The sequence below is a fragment of the Carettochelys insculpta genome, chromosome 2, assembly GCF_033958435.1.
Source record: "Carettochelys insculpta isolate YL-2023 chromosome 2, ASM3395843v1, whole genome shotgun sequence".
Lineage (NCBI taxonomy): Eukaryota > Metazoa > Chordata > Testudines > Carettochelyidae > Carettochelys > Carettochelys insculpta.
In genome coordinates, this window is record NC_134138.1 from 279,077,928 (window position 1) to 279,091,119 (window position 13,192).

At 48.0% G+C, this 13,192-nt stretch overlaps 1 protein-coding gene across 4 annotated transcripts in view; it reads left to right on the forward strand.

Moving 5' to 3' along the window:
• Window positions 1–829: 829 nt before the first annotated feature.
• OBSCN (obscurin, cytoskeletal calmodulin and titin-interacting RhoGEF) overlaps window positions 830–13,192 on the forward strand; it is a 270,890-nt gene continuing 258,527 nt past the window's right edge. For all 4 annotated transcript variants that reach the window (XR_012644111.1, XM_074985301.1, XM_074985298.1 and 1 more), the window contains exon 1: window positions 830–1,075. The gene's annotated coding sequence lies outside the window, so the exon portion shown is untranslated. The remainder of the gene's footprint in view (window positions 1,076–13,192) is intronic.

Genomic DNA, 13,192 nt, shown 5'->3' on the forward strand with positions numbered 1-13,192 from the left:
TCTCTGTGCCTTAAATATTGAGTCTGTTCTGGTGTGGCTATGGTCTGAAGAAGAGGGTCTGTCCCACAAAACCTCACCTAATCAATTATTTTGTTTGTCTTGACTGCTTTTTTGTTTTGTTGGCTGAGATGAATTCTTGGGTTCGAGTCTGTGTTTGAGGAAGCAGTCGTTGGAAAATAATGCTTTTCTTGTAACCTGAGGCAGTGTGACCAGACATCCCGGAGGCAGCAAATCAGCAGTCACATGACGCACTTTTGCAGTCAGATTTCACAGCAAAACCCCACTTTAAAATTTGGAAAGAGAGTGACAGGGTCAGTTTTGTTCCTTTGCTGGTGATTTGTCGTTCTGCAAATGTCCCTGGTGTAAGAAACCAGCCCTAAAATGAGCCTTTTCCCCTGCAAACCCTCGTTACTGATCTGATGTACTGTACCTCAGAAGGGAATTCCTCCTTTTCCCCCACAAAAGCAGAAACGTGTAACGTGGAGAAATCTTGCCAACTGCCTGTCCCCTGTCCCTGTTTAACTGCTATCACTTGGCTCTGGGAGACACAGCAGAGAAGCAGGCCTGACAAATCTTCGCACCCCAGCCTGTTTCACACAAACACACACCTACACACACATCTCTGATGATTCTTTCTTCTTTGCCTCTGTCTTTGGGCCGAGCAAGTCCCTAGAACGATGCCCTTTTGCCTCCCTCCCAAAGGAAATTTAATCTTGCCAGTAAATGACACCCAGGGCTATTTTGGATCTGGGAGGCCGAAGGAGAGCAAAGCACGTCAGCAATTCGAGTGGAGGAGGACAGCCAGGGGGAGGGGTGGGGCCACGGGTGACACAGCCTAAACCCCAAGCAGCGGAGACACTCCAGGGGGACAAGGGGACCTTTTACTGCAATTCCCACCTTCACTGGGTTTTCTGTTTTATTTACTGGCGGGGAGGGGAGACCAAGACCCAGATGGTCTCCCCATGTCCCCCACCCCTCTTTTTCCCCCTTTCCCATCTGTGTCGCTCAGTAAGGATCTGCTTTGCCTCACCCTGATGAAAGCTGTTTGTCTCCTCAGCCTCTGACAAAACTCCAGGTAAGGTCCTCAACTTCCACAGAAGGTGTATAGCTGAGAGCAGCCAGTCTGACGGAGGCAGAGGGACGTGAGCATGGCCGAGGAGGGAAGAAAATGATTTTGGCAGCTGTGTGATTGTTGCTTCATTAAAGGCATTGGAGGGGAAGGACCGCAGGGCTGAAGGGTTAAGGAAACACCATCACGAGCAGTATTTGCATGGTGTCGTTTGAGTATTTTGCCTGGGCGACCAGGAGAATAAAGAGCAACCTCCAAAGGAGGTGTGGAAAGCTGGAAAAAGTAGGGTTGGAGAGGTTAATCGCGGGGGATTAAGGTTGACCTTCATAACTTGTGGATGTGGAGATGAGCGATGGGAGAGGGGTGGGCTGGGTGTGGGGAGGGAGAGATTTTAGTTTAGTATAGTTTATTTCCAAGGCTTAAATCAAGCCTTGCTTTTCTCCTCAGTAAGGTTTTCACTGAGCTCCTCTCGGTCCTCATGCCAGTGCCAAGACAAGCAGCCCCCCCATGCTCAGCTTGCATTTCTACACATGGCTCTGAGGAGAGATGGAGTCTGACAGCTGGGGCTATTTTAGGAGCGGCAGCTCAGGGAGTGGGTCGAGGGTGATGGCCGTGATATCCCGTCCACCTTTTTAAGCCCAGTCGTGATTAGTGCCTTTGTCACAAAGGGGATATTTCTTTTGCCCTTTCCCTGTGTGTTTTGCGTGGAGAATTACAACACTTTCGGGGTGGCCTGGTTGTTTAAAAGTTGATTTCCATTGGATCCCATTACATTGCATGTTTAAGATGTGGATCCAGAGTAGCTTGGGACCTAGGGTTTTGCTTGGGACATATCGTGTGTGTGTGGTTGATTAGCTAGCTTGCCACATTACAATATTGCCAATCCCCAGCATTCGGCAGTCATGAAACGGCAATAGAAACCCCTGAGATTCTCAAAGTTGGGGACCTTTCCCTTGGTTTACTGGTTGCTGAATATTTAGTGTCACATTTTCAATCATTTCACTGCAGCCCCGTGGGCTAGAACTGTGCTGGTTTTAAAAAGAAAGGCTGCAGCTGTCGGCCAAGCAGCTCATGTTAGGACCAAAGAGTGCAAGACCTGTGGGGTTTGAGTCCCCTGGATTGCTGGTTATAATCCCGGCAAGCTACACTAGTAACCCTCCCCCTGACCCTCTCACTATGCCCTGTTTATTTCATTACCACGAGGCAGGAATGGCGATTCCCAAACCTAAAGAGCTCCCATATATTTATGCATCCTCATGTCAGCGCATGTGATGGCTTTCAGGGCAATGTTCTGTACAGAAGAATAAAAGGCATGGATCCCTCCTCAGCAGCTAAAAAAAGGGCTTGGGCCTGCAAGACGCTGAGTGAGCTAGTGGGAGATGGTGCTGAGCACCTAGCAGGAGTGAGTCCTGAAACGAGGTCTGTGTGAGTGAAACCTGGTCTTCTGTGGAGCTCATTATAGGATCTAGAATGTATAAGGCAGGAGAAGCAAAGAACATTGGATAGAGAGGGGTGAGGGTGAGGGGGCCCTGGTCCAGCAGATGAGTTTGGACAAGTGAATCATCTCATTCCAGGGTGGTTAGACACTGCAATAAATTCCCTAGGGTGGTTGTTGAGATATTTAAGAGCAGGTTCGATAGATCTTCTATCAGGGGTGTTCTAGACGGTGCTTGGTCCTGCCATGGGGGCAGGGGACTGGCCCTGATGACCTCTCAAGGTCCCTTCCTGCGCTAGTGTTCTGTGATTCTATGATTGACTGCTAGGGTCTGCTCACATGTTTAATGTGAGGCACATACTTCAGAGCTCAGCAGGTGTGGGGTCCGGGGGTGTTTGTTCAGTTTGATTTGATTTTTTTTTCGTATCCAGAACGTTCAGGCAGCTGAGGCTCAGCCATTGAGGTTATTAAAACCAAGGGGAATGACATTCCAGCCACTCACATTAGCTGATCTTTCAGGAGGCCAGGCCATGCTGTCCCTTACAACAGTGCAAATCTGTAATTCCCTTGGCGTCCGTGGAGCTACTCCCAAGTTAAACCAGTGCAACTGAGATGAAAATTTGGCCTGTCAGTTATGGATACCAGTCCTGCTATGAAATGGCAGAAATGTGAGCTGAGCTGTGAACTGTGAATTGGCACTTGTCCAGCAATGAATTCAGCCCCACGTACAGCTTTTAGGGTAAAATTCTCCCCGGGTCAGATGAGCTACACAAGTCCCTACATATCCTTTAGCTAAGGGGTGAGTGGTGTACAGAGCCCTATGCATGGTCACCTGCACAAGTGTGAATGACAGGCTTGCACTTTCAATTCTGGTAAATAGTTTCTGAGGGGGAGCTGGGTTAGTCTGTAGCTTCACAAGTACCAAGCAGTCCTGTGGCACCTTGGAGACTAACAAGTTTATTAGGTCATGAGCTTTTCTGGGTAAACCCCACTGCCTCGGATGGAGATTGGAGTAGAAAAATAGAATTGTTAGGGTTATAGAGCAGGGATGTGGGGGGAAAGTTATCTGTTGCTAGTAGAACCAGCTGATGCAGTAAATTAAGTAGGGGGTGGCCCATTCCTGTGAATATCAAAGGTAGGGAAATTTGCAAATGAATTCCAGTTCAGATGTCTCCCTCTGTTATCTTGTGGTAATTTTAATTCTGGTGTACTGGGTTGGCCCTGTCCACTGATTATGGGTAGTAACAGAGAGGTAGCCATGTTAGTCTGCATACAAACAAACAAACAAACAAAAAACCCAGCAATCATGTAGCACTTCAAAGACTAACAAAATAATTTATTAGGGGATGAGCTTTTGTGGGGCAGACCCACTTCTTTAGATCTGGACAAGGGGGTCTGCCCCACAAAAGCTCATCACCTAGTAAATTATTTTGGTATCGATTACTGAGCCACTTGAATATCTCGGTAGTTAAGTTAGCAGCTGGTGTGGAATGCTTGTACTGGGGCTCTGGTGTGTTTGTTTGTTTAGTAAAAGCTTGTTCATTGCCTGGGAGATCATGAGGGTAACAGGGCAGCTGGATCCTTGCCTTTTGCCATTAGCTCTTCTATAGACTTAAAAAGAAATGAGCACTTTTTTACTTCACTACCCACATAACTTCTCTTCCCAGCTCAATTAATGATGTGTTGATTTTGTATAAAACAATCACATGCGAATCACAGAAGAACAGCATTCCCAACTCTCTTGGTTTTATCTTCTCTCATGACATTTTTTTTCCCGAAAGCCACAGCTCCCAGAGTCAGGTGATTACTGGAGAAAGTTAGCTATTTTCAAGTAAGTTTCTAGTTCCTGCTACAAAGAGCTTTGAAACGTTACCTTCAATGTCTCAAAAATTAGACGTCACAAGAAAAAGGCACAACATTTAATATTTTAAAAAGCTGATTTTCAGCTAATCTCATGATTTTGAACACTTGGGATTGTTACAGGTTCTACCACAGGGGGGTAAAAAATAAAGAATTACTGGCCTTTTTCAGGCTTAACTTCCATTGGCTTTTCAAAGGGCGGAGCGAAAGCCGACTCAGAATTCCAGGATCTGAATCCTATGTAGCAAGATGCATGGAACTTGGAGGGAGGAGCACAGGTTGCAGGAGGGAAGAGTTTGGAGGAGACACCCAGAAGTCAGCCTGTGGGCACATGGCTAGAATGCTAGCTGCCGCTGGAGCACCCATGTAAAGAGGTCTCTTAATAAAGAGCTGATTTATAAACAGGAAATCCTCTCATGTTACTACCCAACTTGGGGTATGTCAGACATGATGGTGCACTAGGTACCTCTCTAGGATGGTGTAGGTCAGATTAGTGAGACAGATAACAAGGACACGAGTCAAACTAACAGGCAAACAACGCGGCACCTGAAAATAGGCGGTATAGAGGGATTTAGGCCCTCAGGAGGTGGCAACATGTCACTTACCTTGTAGAGCTAGGTTCAGACGTCCAACTCACACTTGACTAACATGTTGGTAGCTCCTGGTTACACATGTGCATAACAAACACACGTATTTCTCTCAGGATGAGTTTCATTGGACGTTATCATTCAGTCCTCACAACACCTCACAATCACACTGATACTTGACTGCTCTTATAGGCTACGTCTACACGTGCCCCAAACTTCGAAATGGCCATGCAAATGGCCATTTCGAAGTTTACTAATGAAGCGCTGAAATGCATATTCAGCGCTTCATTAGCATGCGGGCGGCAGCAGCGCTTCGAAATTGCTGCGCCTTGCCGCTGTGCGGCGCGTCCAGACGGGGCTCCTTTTCGAAAGGAAGCCACCTACTTCGAAGTCCCCTTATTCCCATGAGCTCATGGGAACAAGGGGACTTCGAAATAGGCGGGGCCCTTTCGAAAAGGAGCCCCATCTGGATGCGCCGCGCGGCAGCAAGGCGCGTCAATTTCGAAGCGCTGCTGCCGCCCGCATGCTAATGAAGCGCTGAATATGCATTTCAGCGCTTCATTAGTAAACTTCGAAATGGCCATTTGCATGGCCATTTCGAAGTTTGGGGCACGTGTAGACACAGCCATTGAGAACTGCTGGGCACGTCACTGGGGAGAGAGCTAGGGTGTCTCATATGGTTTTGACATACACCCTTTTCACTTTCCATCCTTCAGTGTTTCCTCAGCTTTTCTGTGCCCTTAGCATGACACGCACAGAGGCGAGGAGTTTGGAATGCAGCTCAGATTTCGGAAACACCTGGATTCTCGCTGGGACTTGTTTAATACATTGATAGATGTGAAGGCTAGAAGGGTGGTGGACGAATCCAGAGATCAGCGACCTGTCGAAGGTGCAGTGCCGAAATTTGACCTTTTGAGCTCTACGTACGGTCTGAGGGCCGGGAATACTTTTTAAAGTCATTAGTAGTCCTACTTCCACCAGCTTCATTAATAAATAAAGGTGCAGAGCTTTACGGTTTAGACGGTGGTTGGTAGCTTTAGCTGGTCTTTTATTAAACCACAGGTGCCATGACTTTGAGCAAGCTCCTGGCTTCATGGGTGAGGAAGGATGGGGCTGAGTTCCTGCCTTGCATGCCGATGGAAGTCAGCTCATGGGCTGCTTTTGGCATCTGTGCCAGGGATTGCTGACACCTGGGCTAAGCTAACCTCAGCCGCGTCTACACTAGCAAGTTCTTTTGAAAGATTTTGGGAAAGAAGGGGGCTCTTTCAAAAGATCCAGTGGAGCGTCTCCACACAAAAAGTGTTCTTCCGAAAGTAAATCGAAAGTACGGGACACTCCTCTTGAAACCACTCGTCCTTTCGTGTTGCTGGAAGAACACCCCTTCTGAAAACTGCTTTCAAAAGCAGACGTGTGTAGATGCTCCATGGGCCCTTTTTTTCAAAGAGTAGTCCTCCAGGGGCCTGAGTGTTTGATCCCTGGCCATTCTTTCGAAAGACCAAGGGCTGTGTGGACTCTCTCTTTCAAAAGAGCAGATCACTGTTTTGATCCGCTTTTGTGTGTGTGGCCAGGAAGTTTTTTGGAAGAGATCTTCCAGAAGGGCTTCCTTCAAAAGATCTCTGTAGGGTAGAAGTAGCTCTCTTGTATATGACAAGCCAGAGAATTTTATCTAGTTACTCCTGTATTGTGCCAATGCTCCTAACCCCCTTTAGGCATTTCCCAGCCCATTTCTGTCATGCTAGTTTTGTCCCCTTTGCTATGGGTTACAGAGCAAGACCAGGAGGAAGTATATTGCTAAAAAAGTAAAAACCCTAGGACAGTTTTTTCTGATTCTATGACTAATGCTTGCAGGTGCTTAGTGCAATGGGAGTTGCGCATGCTGTCCAGCTTATTGGACTGAGCCCTCATTTAGCATATAGGCACACATCCACGTCTTCTTGTGCGTGTTTATTAAGCTTTTCCATCTATTTTCTTATAACAAACCAAATGAATTCTAGCTGCCAATTCATAGGACATATACAAAAATACTAGCAACCGGAAACAAGACCAGAACCAGTATTTTCACAGTGCTTCAGTTTCTATGTATTAATCACATTTCCAGCACATGGATTTTATAGCGCACATCACACAAAAGCAAACAAAAAGAAATTGAAGGTGAAAGGAGAAAGGGTGGTTTGTGGGAGGCTGTGTGGTTCTGTACAGCTCCAGTGAATCGGGTGGTAGCTTTGCAGAGTTAGGTTCCTTGCTCCACTACAGACTTCCTGTGTGACCTTGGGCACATCCATTAACCTCTCTGTGCCTCTGTTTTTCACCTGTAAAATGGGGTAATGGTACAGGTTGAACCTTTCTCGAAGCTGGACGAATTTGCCAGACCACAGGAGGCCAATATTGTTTAGCAGCACTACCAAAAATTCCACGGCTTACTGCACTCTAAGGAGACTTTTAGGGGTAAACTACAGCTAAACAACAGCAGAGAACACCGAGAGCCAGATCTGGTGGCTGTAAACAAACTTTATGGGACCACACAAAACTTGGCCACACCAATGATAAGTGGTTGTCCAGCCAACTAAAATCATGCTGGATTATGGATGTTGCCGGACAAGAGGGTTCCAGATTAGAGAGGTTCAGCCTGTGCTTCTCTACCTCCCAGGCATGTGGGGATAATAACCGCATTTGTGATTCTGAAGTAGGTTGAGAGCTTTGCATGAAAAGTCTCATAAAAAGCTAGGTGTCATTTTATGGTTATCAGACAGTGATGATGATTTTACTCATTGGGAGAATAAAGAGAGATAAGGACTGGACTGAGGTGGGCCTGGCTTGTCACTATACTTAGGATTGCCAGCTTTCCAATAACACAAAACTGAACACCATAGCCCCACCCCTTCCCAGAAGCCACACCCCCTGCTCACCACACTCCTCCTCCCTCTGTGGCGGTCCTTTACGCTTACTCACTTTCACTGGGGCAGGGCAGGAGGCTGGGATGCAGGAGGGGTTGAGGGCTCCAGCTGGGGGTGTAGTCACTGGGGTGGGGCTGGGGGTGAGGTGTTCTGGGGGAAGAAGAGGGCTGCAGGCTGGTGGGTGGAGCTGAGGGATTCGAAGCATGGGAGGGGGCTGTGGGTTGAGGCAGCGAGTGGGGTATGGGCTCTGGGCTGGGGGCTGGGGTTCAGGGTATGGGAGAGGGCTCTGGACTGGCCACCTGACAACTCTAAGTGCACCTTTAAAGAAGGGTTATAGAAAGGCCAGGGATCGGTTCAGTCATTGTTCTAATTAATGTATGTAGCCACTGGTTGGTGCTGGTCTGATGCAAAGGTCCACCTGACTAGGTACAGTGCTATTTATTAACCAGAGAAACAGTTTTGGTTTCTCAGTGGATAACTGAGGGCAGGTCAATGCGAGGAAAGAAATTTGACCTAAGATAGGTCGACTTCTCATAGCTGGAGTTGACTATCTTAGGTCGAATTTCCAGCCCAGCCCCACTGTGGGAGGTTATTGGGTGGAACTCTCGCATGGACTTCCCTGACCCTTGGCGACAGGACTGGGGTACCCCAAGGTTCCAATTTAGCCTGTTCCTGCCAGGCTTGTTCAATCAAGCCCTGGAAGATGGACTGTGGCAGCTTTGATCTGCCCCTTAGTGTAGACGTACCCTTAGTGCAATTGAGCAGCCTAGCCTCGCACCTGCAGAAAGAAACTCACTGCCTTAACAGCAAGGAGTCAGCGGCATCTCTTTCCATGAGCATTTTCTCCTGCTCAGTGGCCTGTACTGGCCACTGACAGATTGACTCAAAGCTGGTGGGTTAGATCTACAAAACAGGAGACCTGCCTAAGAGCCCATCTGTCACCTCATGCTTCCTGGGACGCAGTGCAATTGCAGGACGACCTGAGCTGATGCTCCTTAGTGGAAGTATCCGAGTGGCAGCTGTGTTAGTCTGTATCTTTAAAACAACAAGAAGTCCTGTGGCAGCTTATAGACTAACAGATATTTTGGAGCGTAAGCTTTCATGGGCAAAGACCCACTTTGTCAGATGCAAATGCAGATGCATCTGATGAAGCGGGTCTTTGCCCACGAAAGCTTACGCTCCAAAATATCTGTTAGTCTATAAGCTGCCACAGGACTTTTTGTTGTCTTGGTAAAGTGGTTGTCAGGGCGCTTCTTGTTGGGCTCTCGACTTTCTCAGCTCACTTGTTGCTGAGATAAATTGTGACCCCTCTGAAGTCAATGGGAGCTTTGCCATTGATGTCAATGGGACCAGCAACTCACCCAAGGTCCGGAACTGCCCATGTATGTTACCCTTCAGTGTGTGCTAAAAGACTCACGCTTTCTCCCTTGTGTGGAGAGATGTGTAGTGTAGGGATGGGTTACCCTGGGGTGGGGTGGGGTGGGGACTGAGTGGGTGGTTGATTAGCTGTGATTAGATTTATGATGTTACTAAGGGCACATCAACACTTATCCAGGCAGGGTCGATCTTTCTGTGGTTTGATTTTGTGCACCTAGTGGGGACACATGAAATCAAACTATCAGGGTTGACAATTGACCCCTGTACTCCTCATTATTATGAGGAGTTTCTTGTGATGACGGCCAGTGATCGATTGTCGTTACATCGGTTCCAGCTTTGCAACTACTGTCACTGTCGACAGATTTCCTGACAGAGCCTCTGTCTACAGAACACATCCACACCTAATAGGGACTCCCCCGTCAATGCTGGTATTGCATATCTAGGATCGAGTTTATGATCTAGTGTAGACCTGCCCTGAGATACGTGAGGTCATGGGGGGTAACTGGCCTGTTTCATGGTGGTTTTGGTTGTTTTTATTTTTAAAAAAGGACAATAAAGGAAAACCACAGTACCTGTATTGCCAAATAATGAAAATCCAAATAGATGAATGTCTATACGTCCAGTTAAACACTTTAACGTACAGCCAAACTAACCCTCTGTGTGCTCATGGATAGCACTATATAGAAGAAGTTGTGGGCCCTGCCCCCAGGCTGAACGGGGGAGGTGAAACTGACTATGTAAAATTGATATTTTACAAGATGAATGGAAATGGGCGTTTGAAGCTGACTTCACTTGATCAAGTTTAGTCAAAGTCTAGTTCCAGTAGTACCAGCATCTGTGAGACCAAGTGTGGTGTTTGCAACATAGGTACGCTGTGTGTGAAGTTGTGGAAGGGTCTGGATCGCACCCTTTGTTGATCTTTTCCATGGGCTGGGCTGTAGGAGACACCACACTTGTTACCACTGCATGGTGCCCAGAGCCTGTCTTCTCTGAGTATCAATCCAGCTATCGACCAGACCTCATGGCTATGATGCCTGTCACTCTAATACAATAGCTGTCCAGTTTGTTTGATTGAGCAGCTCTCATTTTTGGTAGCAACGTTGCAAGCTAGCAGGCAGCAAACAGCCAAGCCCAGGTCTAATACTTTCCTTAATGCCCCAAGTTCAACCATTTTGTTTTTTTGCCAGAATATATAGCAGCACTTAATGTCCTTCATTTGCATTTGTCAAGTGTCTCCATGCAATTAGTGCAGGTGTTGTCAGGGATGAATGTAGGAGTAGGAAAAGCTGCTTGTAACTTCCCAGATTTAAAAATGTGCCCTAACCCTCCTATTCCTATTAGCTGCGTCTACACTACAGAGTTCTGTCGACAGAAGTCACTATCTACAGAAATTTCCCAACAGAACGTCTGTCTACAGAACACGTCCACATCTAACAGGAGCTCCCTCTGTCGACAGAGAGCTGCCAGACTGCCCAGCCCTCTGTCGACAGAAGAGCCAACCAGAAGCTCTGCAAACAGGGCTGCCCGGTGATCCAGAAGCCCTGTCTGTTGACAGAGGACATCCTGGAGTGTCTATACCATGATTTCCAAACCGGGGGGGGGGGCATGAAGAAATGCCGGGGAAGCGTGGGGCAACCCAGCCCCCCCATCCTTCCCCTCATCCTTTGCTTCTGACTCTCAGCCCCTGCCATTTTATGTGGGTGACTTGGCACAGCCGGAGAAGACACACGTGCAAAGGTGAGTGTGGGTTGGAGGGGAGGAGGATGGGGTTAGATGAGGGGCTGGGAGTTCCTGGCTTTGTGGGAAGGGAGAGGCTTGGGTGGGTGGCTCGCAAGGCTTGTGGGGCTCAGGTGGCCAGCTGGCTTGCAGGATTCATGGGATTTGGGCGGCTGGCCCCGGCATTGCAGGGCTCAGATGGCTGGGTAGGGCGGATGGCCCCAGCAGCATGTGGCTCGGGCTGGCAGCTGGGCGGCTGGCCCCAGCAATGTGGGTCTCTGGTGGTCCGGCTGGAGGGCGGCTGGCCTGGGCAGTGTGGGGTTGGGGTATGCTGCTGGCCTCAGCAACTGGCAGGTGGGCAGGTGGCTGGCCCCAGCGGTGCAGGGCTCAGGCAGGCAGCTCTGGCAGCGCAGATCTGAGGCGAGTGGGTGGCTGGCGCAGGCAGCCCTGGTGGCTGGCACGAGGCTCAGGCAGCTGGCCAGCTGCGGCTGCACCAGGCAGCCCTGGTGGCTGGCACGAGGCTCAGGCAGCTGGCCAGCTGCGGCTGCACCAGGCAGCCCTGGTGGCTGGCACGAGGCTCAGGCAGCTGGCCAGCTGCGGCTGCACCAGGCACCCTTGAGGGGCCAAGAAAAACTATTTGTGCTTGTTTTTAATTTTAAGCAACATTTTTATATCAAGTTTTTGTGTTTATTTTAAATTACGAATTGCAGTTTTTGTTAAAAGGGGGGTTGGATGATGGTAAAGAAGAGGTGGGGGGGGCGTGAGGGTTTCTCAGAAATCAAAAGGGGGACGTGCTGCCAAAAAGTTTGGGAGCCGCTGGTCTAGACTACTTTTCTGTGGACAGAAGCTGTCGACAGAGGCACTATGCCTAGTGTGGTCATAGAACACTAGGACCAGAAGGGGTCTCGAGAGGCCATCGAGTCCAGTCCCCTGCCCCGACGGCAGGACCGACCACTATCTACACCATCCCTGACAGACATCTATCTAATCTGTTCTTAAATATCTCCAGCGAGGGAGATTCCACAACCTCCCTTGGCAACTTATTCCAGTACTTGATCACCCTGACAGTTAGGAACTTTTTCCTAATGTCCAACTTAAACTTCCCTTGCTGCAGCTTAAGTCCATTGCCTCTTGTTCTCTCCTCAGAGGCCAAGAAGAACAAGTTTTCTCCCTCCTCCTTATGACACCCTTTAAGATATCTGAAAATCGCTATCATGTCCCCCCTCAATCTTCTCTTTTCCAAGCTAAACAAGACCAACTCTTTCAGCCTTTCTTCTTAAGTCATGTTCTCCAGACCTTTTATCATTCTAGTTGCTCTTCTCTGGACCTTGTCTAATTTCTCCACATCTTTCTTGAATTGGGGTGCCCAGAACTGGACACAATATTCCAGCTGAGGCCTAACCAGCGCAGAGTAGAGCGGAAGAATGATTTCTCGTGTCTTGTTCACAGCACACCTGCTAATGTATCCCAGAATCATGTTTGCTTTTTTTGCAACAGCATCACACTGTTGACTCATATTTAACTTGTGATCTACTAGAACCCCTAGATCCCTTTCTGCTGTACTTCTTCCTAGACGGTCTTTTCCCATTCTGTATGTGTGAAACAGATTATTCCTTCCTAAGTGCAGCACCTTACATTTATCTTTATTAAACTTCATCCTGTTTACTTCAGACCATTTCTCCAATTTATCTAGATCATTCTGAATTATGACCCTATCCTCCAAGGTAGTTGCAACCCCTCCCAGCTTGGTATCATCTGCAAACTTAATAAGCGTACTTTCTATGCCAATATCCAAATCATTAATGAAGATATTGAACAGAACTGGTCCCAAAACAGACCCCTGCGGAACCCCACTTGTTATGCTTTTCCAGCAGGATTGAGCACCATTAACAACTACTCTCTGGGTACGACTAGCCAGCCAGTTATGCACCCACCTTATTGCAGCCCCATTTAAGTTGGACTCGCCTAGTTTGTTGATAAGAATATTATGCGAGACCGTATCAAATGCTTTACTAAAGTCTAGGTATACTAGACTTTATGTTCATGACAGACCTCTGCTGGGGAAAAGGCTGCATTCTGTCGACAGACTAGACAGAATGGATTTGCAGCGTGAGTACTCTTCTGTCAACAGAACTTTGTAGTGTAGACCCAGCTATTGACTTCAGACGGCATGCTACAACCTGAAAACTTCCCAGATCCAATCCTCATGATTCCAGCACATCCAGGCCCCTGAACAGAGCAACCTGAGGGCACA